The 12,494-nt window shown below is 44.1% G+C and overlaps 1 non-coding gene across 1 annotated transcript; it reads right to left on the reverse strand.

The window, feature by feature from the left end:
• Positions 1–5,891: 5,891 nt before the first annotated feature.
• On the reverse strand, positions 5,892–6,111 carry LOC136146793 (small nucleolar RNA U89). Its single transcript, XR_010659079.1, has one exon. It is a non-coding gene; the product is annotated as a small nucleolar RNA U89 (small nucleolar RNA).
• Between the last annotated feature and the right edge of the window lie 6,383 nt (positions 6,112–12,494).

Below are 12,494 nucleotides of genomic sequence, written 5' to 3' on the forward strand. Positions count from 1 at the left end.
AGCATCACCTGATCCTGACCTGATACTTCCCCATTCTATTCCTGTACTATTCTGAAAACGGCCTTACCAAGAAGGACATGAAACTCTGAGTGCAAGCCATATGTTAGTGACAGAATTCTCTCATGAAGATTATTATTACAATCAAAACATATATGGATTCCTTTTAAAATATCATTGCCTAGTGCTTTTATTCCAAAGCACTTCCCATATATTATCCCAGGCATCTGTGCCAGCCCTTAAGTATATGTAAATGTCAGTTTCAAGTGCACACCGCGGTTTCTGGATTGCAGTTGTTGAGTCTATTTCAAGAATTTTACTCTTAGGAAGCTCAAATAGCACTGCAGAAGAAAAATGTATTTTTTTAAATGGCAGGAAAACCAACAGTTGTGTATTTTCAGGACTGTCTTAAATAAGAGGCATGTAGCCAGTGGGTGACAGAAGACTATAGTACAGGCTGATACAGTAAAGAATCTGCCTGCAATGTGGGAGACCCGGGTTCGATCCTTGGGTGCGGAAGATCCCCTGGAGAAGCAACTGGCTACACACTCCAGTATTCTTGCCTGGAGAATTCCATGGACAGAGGAGTCTGGCAGGCTACAGTCCTAGCCCGTGGGGTCACAAAGAATCGAACACGACTGTGAGCGACTAACACTTTCACTTCACTTATAGATTCAAGGCCTTTTTGCTAAGGCACCCTCTCTGTGGCTTTACCTAATCGGTTGCCTAGGGTCTTAAGCCATGTCTAGACTGTAGACACACTTGGCAAGCTGGTGGTGTGGACACATAGTGGGATTAGAGCTGAGATCCACATGTTTAATGCTCCATTCCCTATCCAGTCGCCTTTGATGGATTTCCCATAACCACTTGGACTATCACCCCCTTTGCCCCTTTCTCTGTAAATCAATAATGAGTCCACTGTGTCTCAGTCAGGATCATTCTGATGTTTATGTGCCTACAGTAATGGAAACAATAACAGCTATCACCCTGCTCTGTTCCAGGAACTTTACATACACATGATTGTTTACCATGCAGTTAGTTTAGCGGCATAATTAAAGCATAAACTTCCTAGTCGGAGCACCTTGTTTCCAGTCGGGCTCTGCCACTCCTCAGCTGTGTAACCTTGGGCACCTTCATAAACATCTCTAGGACTCAGTTTTCCCATCTGTGAAATGGCAATTTTAAAAGTGCTTCTTTATAAGGTCCTTGTCAGAACAGGGTTTAGAAGAATCCAATAACACAGTCAGTGCCACTTAAGCGTATTAGTGCTTCAAGACCTTGGTAAGTAAACCTCCCAACTGCAAAAAGTATCAACCTGCCCAAGGTCACAAAGTTTATTGAGGGGCAGAGACCGGATTTGGAGCAAGGGCCTTTTGTCTGTGGGGATTCCCCGATGGCTCAGCAGGTAAAGAATCGGCTTGCAATGCAGGACGCCCCGGTTCGATCCCAGGGCTGGGAAGATCCCCTGGTGGAGGAAATGGCAACCTACTCTAGTATTCTTGCCTAAAAAAATCTCATGGACACACATTTTGTCTGTAATCCCAGGTACTTTCCACCGTGCCCCACTACCTCCCTGATTCCTTCTGAACCACCCTCGTCCTGGGCATCCAAAGATGAAACAGGTGGTCGGTCTCCCGAGCACCACTTCCCCTCCGGGAGCTCCCTGGAACCCTCGAGAAAACCAAAAACGCTGAAAAGTGTGCCCTCCCTCCAGCCCCTGGAAAAGCCAACAAATCTGCACTTGGCCGGCCTCTCCCGGCCCTGGCATAGGGAGCCCCCGCCCTGGGCGCAGAGAGTCCGGGTTTCCGAGCTGCACGCAGCAGCCGGAGGGAGAGGGGCGCGCGGGTGGCGCGCGGCGCGCAGAGCGCGCGCCTCAGAAGGGCAGCCTCGCCGCCACGGCGGCCAGAGGGCTGCCTGGTGGGAATCCCTCCCCAGCTGGGGAGGAAGGCAGTTGTTTTCCTTCTAGTGGAACGTTCCACTTGAAATCGTTCCACAAGGGCTGTTCTCGCCTCCGACTCCGGGAAGAACTGTAATTAACACAGCAACAAACGCCCACGACGCTAACTGGCAAAGGGAGTGTAACACGAGCGGCTCCTCCAACCGAACTGGGCCAATTGCTTTCCCTTCTTGCCTCCCCATTTGGTCTGTTTTGGTTCCGCAGTCATCCAACTGTGGCGTTTCTTAAAACATGTCAGGGGCTGGTGTTTGTGTTTTGGGTGGAACGGTTTCACACACGTTGCTAGACACGGAGCTCGACCAGCTGCTGCGCGGGGTCCTCGCTGCCTGCGGCTCCGAGCGTGTCAGGTAGAAAAGGGGAGAGGCGACGAGCAGGGTGGAGGGGGGACGGGGAAGCCCGCCCGCCCTCTCTGCCGCTCTGGAGTTGGGTCGGTAGCCTCCTCCGGACGAGGGCAGGTAAAACCGGTCTGCCGGGTCTCCGGGGGGAGCGACTGGAGACGTCCCAAGTGAGTCGCTCTTCGGCTTTGGGGACCGCGCTCTCCTGGAGGCGGCGCTCCGGCTCTGGTCCGGAAGGAAGCCCGGGCGCGGAGGCGATGAGGGAAGGAACGGAGAGCGGTGGTCTCCCGAGGGTCCTGATTGTGCGACCACGTGCGGGCTGGTGGGATGGGAGCGGGGGGGGGGGGGGGGGGGGGCTGATGGGGTGGGGGTTGGGGGACAACTAGGCCTGCGGGGAGCGCCTGATTCCTTCAGCTGCAGTTATCAGGCTCTGATCTCTGATGCAGCCGTTACAAATAGCCTTTCTCTGGCCAAGCGTGGTCCACCGGGAGTCTAGGACAAGGAGCTCCAGACAAGGAATCCAGGTCTCGCTTGGGAGCTTGTTGCACGCAGAATGTCAGGCCCTGCCCCAGGCCTATCGATTCACAATCTCCTCTTTAATAAATTCCTAGGTGATTTCCAGACACACGGAAGTTTGTGTAATGTACTTAACCTTTCTGTAAATCCTTTTCATCAGTGTCTTGTCGAGTCAACACATTACCTTCAAAGTTTGTGGCCAAGTCACGGCTTTCGGAGGAGTGGAACCCTGCTCTCAGCTAAAAGGCTACATCAGTGGGATGTTTAGCAGCAGCTACAGTCCCTGGGGTCACAAAGAATCGGACACGACTGAAGTGACTTAGCATGCATGCTCTGCTAATGATCGCTGAGGGGTAATGAGTGGATGGAAGGCAGAACCTGCTATACAGTCCGATCTGGAAAACCTCAGAGACTGGATGAGGAGCCAAAACCCAAAAAGCCCAAATAACTATATGTGATAATATTTCAAGAGGTTACACACGGCAGGATAATTCATGTGTGTGTTAGTCACTCAGTCGTGTCCGACTCTTTTCGACCCCACAGACTATAGCCCACCAGGTTCTTCTGTCCATGGAATTCTCCAGGCAAGAATAGTGGAGTGGGTTGCCATGCCCTTCTGCAGGGGAATCTTCCTGACCCAGGGATCGAACCCAGGTCTCCCAGTTTGCAGGCAGATTCTTTACTGTCTGAGCCACCAGGGAAGTCCCTGAACAACTTAAACACTAGAGTTACATATTTAGTCAATTCAATGTACTACAGCAATCCCCAACCTTTTTGGCACCAGGGACCGATTTTGTGGAAGATAATTTTTCCACGGACAGGGTGGGGGGATGGTTTTGGGATGATCAAGTCCATGACATTTATTGTGCACTTTATTTCTATTATTATTACATCAGCTCCACCTCAGATCATCAGGCATTAGATCCTGAAGGTTGGGGACCTATGCTGTACTAAATTTACTGTACCACCAATTTTGTATATGTGTATTCTTTATATATACAGATTCATAGATATAAATGTATATATGTACACGTGTGTTAATATACATAGAGAAGGGAACAGAGAAACTATTTATTCTAACATAGTGCCTCATACAGAGTAGGTGATCAACATTTATTGAATCAGTAGCTGGATTCTATTACAACATACTTCCTGGAAAGAGAATTTTGTGTTTTAAACCAAACCAGCATGGATCTGTTTTTAAAATTAAGTGTGTTACCACTAACCAACAGACCATTTAATATGTCCTTTAAAAACATTACTTATACACGTATCCACCATGGATAAATACACGGCCCCTATTTGAATACAGTGGATTGTAGGTGTTCCGAGGGCTTCTTTGAGAATCCTGCTCCAAGTTGTCCCAGTCAGAATAACCCAACATGCTTTCTCATGTCCATGACGCCCTCCCGGGCCACAGCAGCTCATAGATCATAGACTGTAACTCTTTTTTTCAGAGTTGTTTCAGACTTATGAGTTATTGATCTGCAAGCCAAACATTTTCAAACTGAGGCCTCACTGAATGACCTCCAATAATAGCTCCAATTTATTCTGTCAAGTCCTCAAAGTTCCCTAAGGAGGCACTTAGTTGTGTGCAGTGAGTACCAGAGAGAAGCAGGGGTGCAACATCCCTCATCTGTTGGTGGTGAGAAGGAACTTTACAATTTTTAAAATTCATTTACTTTTTTCCTTACCAGTGTTTTCTTGGCATTAACCTACCAAGAGATGAGGGATGCTCTCCTCCCACATCTCACCAGCAATATGCACAGCTCACATGATGAAATGCCTAATTAGGGAACCAAGTACTTGATGGAATAAATTGGAGCTATCACAGGCCTTTCAGTGGGATCTCCTTGAGATACGGGCAAAGAAAAGATGACTCTGCCGGGCGCAGTTGCGGCCGTCATTGTAAAAAAACAACCTTTAATGTTTATGCTCCAACCAAACTAGGCTTTTCAGTTTTACGAAAGTTACTCTTTGTTTCATGGTGAGAGTTCAGCACAGCCTATTTGGATACACTATTTAACAAATTCTTTTGGGTAAAAATGAATTGTCAAGTGCTGGTGAATGATGAAAAAGCATTAGGAAATGTCTACATGGTGAAAATTTTCTTTGCCTCCACCATTACATTAAGTGTGAAACCCGCTAAGTCGTGTCCAACTCTTTGCAACCCCATGGACTACACAGTCTATGGAATTCTCCAGGCCAGAATACTGGAGTGAGTAGCCTTTCCCTTCTCTGGGGGATCTTCCCAATCTAGGAATCAAACCCAGGTCTCCTGCATTGCAGGCAGATTCTTTACCAACTGCACTATCAGGGAAGCCACCATTATATTACATTACACCGTTACATTAAAACAAGACCAAATTTCTTCCCAAAACTACCAGGAGAGCTGAGAAGCGAATATCCAGACTGATAGAAAGTAATCCACTTTGGGTGGCGGTCCACATAGTGACTTTCTCCAGTACCATTTACTTTTTTTTTTTTTTTCAGCTTCAGTAATAAAAATTTATTGAGAATTCCTAGGGTGGTGGTTATCGCCTCCGGACCAGGAGGGAGGAATCAACACCGTAGCAAATCACTGAGAAATCACACTGTCCCAACACCCCTGGCCAGCACAGGGAGGAAAGTCATTGCCTCAGCAGTGGCCAGTCCTTGTTCATCAGAAGGGCTGAGAGGAGCGATGCAGAGGGACCATCTCATGATGGCGGGGTGGGGGTGGGGTGGGCCCCACGGTGACTCCTCAAACACCAGGGCAGAAACAGATCCACTTCCTCCCTGGAGGCAGAGTTCTTGGTCACCAGGCTCATTTCTTACCCTTGATGAGACTGTCGCTTCCCCGGGTGAAACTTTCATTCTGTAGGTTGAGCACGAGGTTGTCAGCAGTGAGATAGATACGATTCTGTGAGGTGGCGATCGTCTTGGAGGTGTTCTGGGCTGCCCGGATCTTGCGCAGCTTGATATAACCTGGGTTCTTGCTCAGGGCCTCTCCCAGGTAAGCAGGATGCGGTTAAGGGGCCACATGAGGCCAGATCTCAATCAGGGCCCTGTCCTAACTACTCCCCGGGCTCGGGCCTCCCCTGGGCTGTCAGATCCAAGGGTGAGCTCACCGGGCTCGTGCCTAGCCCCACCTGTCGGCCTCCCTGCAGGCTGCCGCCGCGAACTGGCGGCAGCGGCGAAGTGAGGCAAGGCCAGCCATTTACTTTTAAATATTAGGAATCCTAACACTGAGGGAATTCAAAATCTGTTTCAAATGAGAAATCTCAAAACTGAGATTTGAAGAAATTGCCGCAGGGAAGTTGTTGGTAAACTTTACAAATAACATTATTGGTTTATAAAAGTCACCAACATATTTTCATGATTTTGGTAAAGCCAGGCACAGTATCCAACAAAAAAGGAAAGAAGGGGAGAAAAGCTTTCATCATTGGCAATGTTGAGAAGCATAAAATCAATAATTAAATTTAGAGAAAAAAATCAGTGGGAGTTAAAACCACAGTGATGCAGTCAGTTAATCTGGAGCAGGTTAAAACTCTGGCATAGCATAGGCACAAGTTTCCATCTTTTGCTGATAGAAACCAAAGGAATAAAAAACAAAGACAAATGCCAATAGATAATAATAAAGATGTCTGTTGTCCTTTCTTAGTGGCTTTTCTGATCCTTGTTTTCCAAGTATGCCATGAAGAGAATTTTTATTGCTCTAGTAGAAGAAAATATTTGACAGAAAATGTGTAGGAAAAAAATCTATGAGGACATTCATTAAAGAACATTGAGATTAATAATGGGTTTTCTTTGTCCCAAGCAGAATTTAATTTTGTAAGCAGAAAAAGCAACAAAGATACAGCTTTAAAATTTTAAATATCTAAATATTTATTCTAGGAGAAAGAATAAGGAATCAAGTGAACATATTTATAGACTTAGTTCTGTTGTTGTAGATGGATATCTGTCACCCTTTTTGGTTACCCACCATCTGGGCCACTTTCTAACGTTTGAAGAACACCCATTCCCAGTCCCATCTTCGCTGCTGAGGAAGAGCCCATATACAATGGAACATTACTCAGCCATAAAAAGAAATGAAATTGGGTCACTTATAGAGACATGAATGAACCTAAAGTCTGTCATGCAGAGTGAAGTAAGTCGGAAAGAGAAAAACACTATCATATACTAGAAAATTGTTACAGATGAACCTAGTTCCAGGGCAGGACTAGAGACACAGATATAGAGAACAGACACGTGGACAGGGCAGGGGAAGGGGAGGGCGGGATGAATTGGGAGATTAGGTTTGACATAAATACACTACCATGTGCAAAATGGATAGCTAGTGGGAACCTGCAGTGTTAGCACAGGGAGCCCAGGTCAGTGCTCTGTGATGGCCTAGTAGGCTGGGATGGGGGATTGGGAGGGAGGTCCAAGAGGGAAGGGATATATGTATACACGTAGCTGATATTCACTTTCCTGTACAGAAACTAACACAACATTGTAAAGCAATTATACTCCAGTAAAAAAAAAATAAAAGTTAAAAAAAATTTTTTTAAGTTAGAATTTCCAGGCTCTGGATTTCTCAGCCTTCCTGTGGCTCTATTTATTAGATGCACCCCTCTCAGACTCTAAATAAAAGGAGAAGGACTGTCAAAATGTATCGTGGAGATGGGTGGCAGCAGCATCAATATCTGATTTTCACAGGCAGCAAGGAGAACAGTTACGATGACAGCTGCTGGTAGCACCAATGTAAAGCAGAGGAGCAGGGCAAGCTGTGGGAACTGGTGTCCAGAGAAGGCACTTCTGCAACATAGTTGCACATTGTTCTTGACTTGTAGCTTCCCCACAGATTATGTGAGCTGCCAAGGATGTCTTTTAAAGGAATTCTTTAGCTTTTGAAATCATCTATGTTTCTTTGACCCAATTATCACTTTGGAAAACTGTGAAGTGATTTGGAACAATCACATCCATTAGGAAGAAGTGAAAATGGAATTTCATCAAATCCCCTTTGGGATACTGCTGCTACTGCTGCTAAGTCACTTCAGTCGTGTCTGACTCTGCGGACCCCATCCCTGGGATTCTCCAGGCAAGAACATTGGAGTGGGTTGCCATTTCCTTCTCCAATGCATAAAAGTGAAAAGTGAAAGTGAAGTCGCTCAGGCATGTCTGGCTCTTCTAAAGGCCATCCCTTTTGCCACCAAGAAAAGTAAGAGGATAAGCTAGGAGAGTAAGCCTGTATATCTGCAAATTTAAGTATGGAAAACAACAGTGCCAATTTTTATTTTTAACCAAGTGCTAATGCTCAATAAGAGATGATTTAAATTATTTTTCAGAATTCTCTTTTTGTAATTGGTGGAGGAAATGGCTAGAGAAAACTGAGGAGTCAGAAAATTCTGAATCCATCACTAAGTATGATGTTTCAAGCAGACCATGAAAGGCTTGAGTGAGAGCCCCTAGGAAGCTGTGAGTGACAGCATGAAACAAGCAAAGGTCAGTTTAGTTGGATGACATTGAACAAAATGCTTTTCTACTTGAAATCCATTTGATCAAAGAAAAATTATCAAAACTGTGCCTGGGAACGGTTAAAAACCAGTTAACCATGACACTTACTATCTAATAAATTATAACACAAGATAATAGTTAACACAAAAATAGCAACAGGAGAAACACCTTTCATTAGAGGATCAAGGTTCAAGCAAACATTCCCTAATTAATCCTTTCAACAGCATCATGAAGTTATTATTTGGCATTTTCATAGATAGCATTTAATGTTTTCAAAGTGTTTTACCAACAGTAATTAGTTGTTCTTCTCATCAACCTTTTGAAGTAGGTCAATATCATTATCCCCATTTTAAAGAAAAGCAAGGCACTAAATAAATATGTACAGAGCATGAAGACCACTAACACAAATCCTCATGGTGATTAATTTACATTTTTCTACCGCTCCCACCTTGAAAAAGTAAATACACCTTTTAAAAATGGCCTCATTTTAACTCCCATCATAAACCCAATGAAGGAGGCAGAATTGCCTCCATCTTGCAGGTGAAAAACTTGGGTTCATGCATACACATACATACTCCTCACATCAGAGAGGTGGTTACCTATTTTGTTTGCTTCTAAATCCTACTTCAACCATGGTCCCAGAGTCGCAGAGGACTGAAGCTGCCCAGACAGACAACCTCCAACTCCTGAGACAATTCCTTTCCCAAGGGAGAGAAGTTCCCAAGTATCTGTGCCCCACCGAAAATGGGCTTTGTGAGATTCGTTCTTGCCTTGAACAGTTTTGAGTTTATTTTATTAGTAGCAGATCTATGGACCAGCAATGCCCTCAGACAACTGTGAGGCCCATTTTGAACAAAAAGCTGGCACTTGTAACATATGAAAACAAAACAAAACTATCAAATGCCCTGATGGCTTTAGGAGAAACAGTTTTGTTGAGAATAATATGAGCTTATAGGTCTTTGAGAAGAGTAATTCAAAACTGGGCAGCCATATTTAAGTAAATAGTTTGAACAGAAACACAATCAAACCTTTTTAAAAAGGTTTTGGTCATAGATGGTATTTCTTCACAAAAACACAAAAATTAACTATACAAGTATGTCTTTTCTAATTGTCTGTAATTTTACTGGACTTCACATTTTCCTTTTGTGAGAAGAAATGTCAACTGTGGGTTTTGTTTGTAATTTAGTGGGACTGTTTGCTAAATGTTAGCAATTACAGCAAAATGTGAATAATAAAAAAAGAAAAAGTTGTTAGATCATAGTCTGACCTCCTTTTTTTCCCCACTGCATGAATTTTGACTATATCAAAGCAAAATAAATTGGAATTAGTAGCATGCTATTTTCCATTCATCTAACTGACAATTAAAGTGTAAGTGACGCAGATTTGGCCTTGAAGTATATAGAATTATTCCACATTAAACAAAAATGAGCTAGAGTCAGTCAGTGTATCTTCAGTCACCACTCTGCAAATGATGTTTTTTTTTTATCTTGGAAAAGTTACTTTTGGAAACTTACGTTCTAATACACAGTATTTCTTAAACCTGTCCTTTCATTACAAGTACATTATAGTAATTTCAGTCAAATGTTTATTTTCTTTAGTTACATCTTACTGAAGCTTCATCTAAGGAAAGCAGTTGGAGAGGCCAAACGTGCGCTAGGACAGAATTCTACAAATAGAAAATGACTTCAAAGTTTACATGGGGTAAATTCCAAAAACAAGGACATGCCAAAGCCCAACAAGTCAACAAACAGGAATTTCCCTTTAATACCTTCCAGGAGTCCTTGTTATTTAAACTCCAGTTAAGAATTGAAGCCAAAGGCCTTCCACGATCCCCTTTTAAAATTATTTTTCTCACTCATTCAAGTACTCCAACTCTGAACAGACATATAACCAGAAAATCCTCCCTTTGAGAGAGTTCTGAGATCAATGCCACTCTGTCCTCATCAGATTCCCTTCTGTGGGCAGCACCCTGTATGGTGTTTATTTGAGGACACCAGGAAAGAGGTTGCAAAGGGGCTCAAATCCCAAGAATGATGAGTTACAGAAATCAACAAGAGAGAGGAGCCATACCCGAGCCAACAGTAGCTAGATAGGGCCCCTTTCCACTGCATCACCCAGGGGAGATGCTGCGTCCACAACCTGATTACTCACACTCTTAACCTTGCCTTTCTTCTCATTAAACTGTCTACACTTTGCAGACCAAGATTTTTAGAAATAGGTGCTAAGTCAAAGTTCAAGCTTCATCTAACTCACTGGGTTGGGAAAGACTGAATGTGATAACACGAGGCTCTCAGAAAAGGGTAAAGCACTGCTAAAATTAAGGCACCAGCATCACTATCTTAACATTAAGGGTCATTTGCTCCACTACAGTTTGGCATGGGTACAAAATAATACTAACACCCAGTAGTTGAGTATGTAATGTGTCTGCTACTGCATCAGTCTCAACACTTATATAACACCAACCTGAAGTAGGTTGTTATTTTTCACAGACCATAAAACTGAGGCATGAAGAGGTTAAATACCTTGCTAGGATTAAAGTCTCATTTTTCTGATCTCAGGGCCCACTCGTTTAACCATATCGTAATTAAATATGCATATCATCTTGGTCTGAGTTCCTCAGAAAGCAAAGCCCAGGGCAAAGGATTGTGTGATGCGTTTTTATTAGGAGGCACAATCCCACAGGGTGGGGGGAGTAGGGGGCAAGGGGAGGAGGGCTGGAAAGTAAGGAGAGTCAATTAAAAAGAGATTGGGATTGACATATAGACACTACTATGTATAAAATATAATAGATAGCTAACGAAAGCCTACTGAATAGCACAGAGAACTCTGCTTGCTGCTCTGTGGTGATCTAAATGGGAAAAGACAAAAAAGAGGAGATACATGTATACGTGTGGCTGACTGACTTTGCTGACAGCAGAAACTGACACGGTGGTATAAAACAACTATACTCAAGTTTTTTAAAAAGGCTGCATTTCAGAACTGACCATGGCTAACTGCTGGTGATTGCTCTGCCTGTAAGACCTGGCCCCGCAGAAGTCATCTTAACAGCATCTCATGGGTGGGGAGGAAAAGGGGAGACCTTGTCCACTGACTCCTACCCTGTATTGCTCAAAAGTTCTCCACCTGTGCCGGTAACACCCCTATACCTCTAATGGTTGTCCTTGGGTGGCTATGAACCCTAAGTTGGGTCTCTTGGTGGGATCGATAAGCGATCCCAGAGTTGGAGATGAGAGGTATGTACGTAAGCAGAAGGTGAAGTGGTTTAAGTTTGCACCTGAATCAAAGTCTGTGCAGAAAGAGGGGATCTGAAGTGGTCTGTGAGAGGGGTCTCATACACATATATTCTATCATAAGAGTAGATTTCCAAATGGAGCAAAAATCAGAAATCCCTCACATGAAAGCCATCATGCCAGCTACAACTCAGAAATCATTGATTGCTTCTGAAAGAACCATTTCAACTCTGGCATAGGATGTACAGTGGTCCAGGGCTGTGTATACTCAGACTGAAGTGAAATCATCTCAAACGGTGATAAAATACATAGCTTTACCCTATACCCAACAGTAAAACAGTTCAGAAATCACCAAAGTCTTCCCTAGCTCCCTACTTATCACATATGAAAATAAAAAAGCAAGCCCCAAACTATCGGGTTTCCTGATGGCTTTAGACCACTCTGGCTGAGAATAATATGAACCTATACAGGTCTTTTAGAAGAGTAAGTCTGAAGTGGGCAGTGAGATTTAAGAAAATAGTTTTGACCAAAACAGAATCAACTTAAAATTATTTACGAAGGTTTTGCAGGTTCTGATCTTGTCCTCTGCAAAGAACTCTGCCAGTGCCATTTTCATCTTATATTATAATCCTCTGTTTGTGTGTTAGTCTTCCCCACCAGGTTTTGAGATCCTTCAGGGGAAGGGTTGGTCTCAAAGATATTTGAATCCCAAGTAAGGAAGGGGAAGGAAGGGGAAGATATGGGTGCAAAAGGACAGTGAGGGCCTGAAACAGCCCCTGTGGGCTGTGGAGATGTGAGCAAGCCAAGAAAGGAGGAGGAATGTTCAGACAGTGCCGAGGGCCCGCCTGAGCTTGTGAAGCTGTGGTGACAAGTACCCAGTCACCTGTGTGACTTTCTGCATTAGCAGCTAGCTAGACAGGTAAGGGAGACTGTGAGCAGGTGTCATAGATTTTGATGTGTGCCATGACCAGGAAGTCAGGA

The sequence above is a fragment of the Muntiacus reevesi genome, chromosome 14 (genome assembly GCF_963930625.1).
Source record: "Muntiacus reevesi chromosome 14, mMunRee1.1, whole genome shotgun sequence".
Classification (NCBI taxonomy): Eukaryota; Metazoa; Chordata; class Mammalia; order Artiodactyla; family Cervidae; genus Muntiacus; species Muntiacus reevesi.